The sequence below is a fragment of the Gossypium hirsutum genome, chromosome A06 (assembly GCF_007990345.1).
Source record: "Gossypium hirsutum isolate 1008001.06 chromosome A06, Gossypium_hirsutum_v2.1, whole genome shotgun sequence".
Taxonomy (NCBI): Eukaryota; Viridiplantae; Streptophyta; class Magnoliopsida; order Malvales; family Malvaceae; genus Gossypium; species Gossypium hirsutum.
The window spans coordinates 9,980,742-9,981,720 of record NC_053429.1 but is presented as its reverse complement, the minus strand read 5'-3'; the positions used below and the strand labels follow the sequence as shown (position 1 = coordinate 9,981,720).

The 979-nt window shown below is 39.3% G+C and overlaps 1 non-coding gene across 1 annotated transcript; it reads right to left on the bottom strand.

Moving 5' to 3' along the window:
• Positions 1 to 228: 228 nt before the first annotated feature.
• Positions 229 to 335, bottom strand: LOC121231174 (small nucleolar RNA R71). The gene has a single exon (XR_005929241.1). It is a non-coding gene; the product is annotated as a small nucleolar RNA R71 (small nucleolar RNA).
• Positions 336 to 979: the final 644 nt, after the last annotated feature.

The window sequence follows — 979 nt, the reverse complement described above, 5'->3', positions numbered from 1 at the left end:
TTGCGGGATGAGGATCCCAACAAGCACTTGGCAAATTTTCTTGAATTTTGCGATACATTCAAAATCAATGAGATTTCTGATGATGCCATTCGTCTTCAGTTATTTCCCTTTTCACTGAGAAACAAAGCTAAACAGTGGTTGAACTCGTTACCATGAGGGTCTATCACTACTTGGGAACAAATGACCGAGAAGTTTGTACTAAAATATTTTTCGCCACCTAAAATGGCTAAATTACGTAATGATATCTCTTCTTTTGTGCAGATGGATTTAGAAACACTTTACTATGCATGGGAGAGATACAAGGACTTACTAAGAAGGTGCCATCACCATGGGTTACCGCTTTGGCTGCAAGTTCAAACATTCTACAATGGTGTGAATCCCTCGACAAGACAAATAATTAACGCAGCTGCTGGCGGAACCATCAACAATAAAACACCGGAAGATGCTTATGAATTCATAGAGGAGATGTCATTGAACAACTATCAGTGGCAAGTTATGAGGACAAAGCCAACGAGAATAGCCGGCGTCTATAACATCGATCCAGTCACCATGCTCTCTAATCAGGTAAAACTTCTCAATAAAAAGATTGATAGTTTTCTTGGTTCTACGCAAGTACATCCAGTAATGAGGTGTGACTCAAGCGGAGGAGGTGTACATACAGCATACCAGTCCTTCAATCCTACAACTAAAGAGGAACAAGTCAACTATATGGGTAATAATAACATTAGATCTCAAAAATAACCCATACAGTAATACTTATAATGCAGGTTGGAGGAACCAAACAAATTTCTCCTGGGGTGGTCATGGAAATCAAAAGCCATAAAATCCTCAAGGTTTTGAACAACCACCTTATCAACAGGAGAAAAAACCAAACCTTGAAGAGATGCTTTCTAAATTCATCTCGGTGCCAGAAACCCGTTTCCAAAATACCGAGACAAAACTTAAGAATCAACAAGCATCGATCCAAGGACTCGAAAAT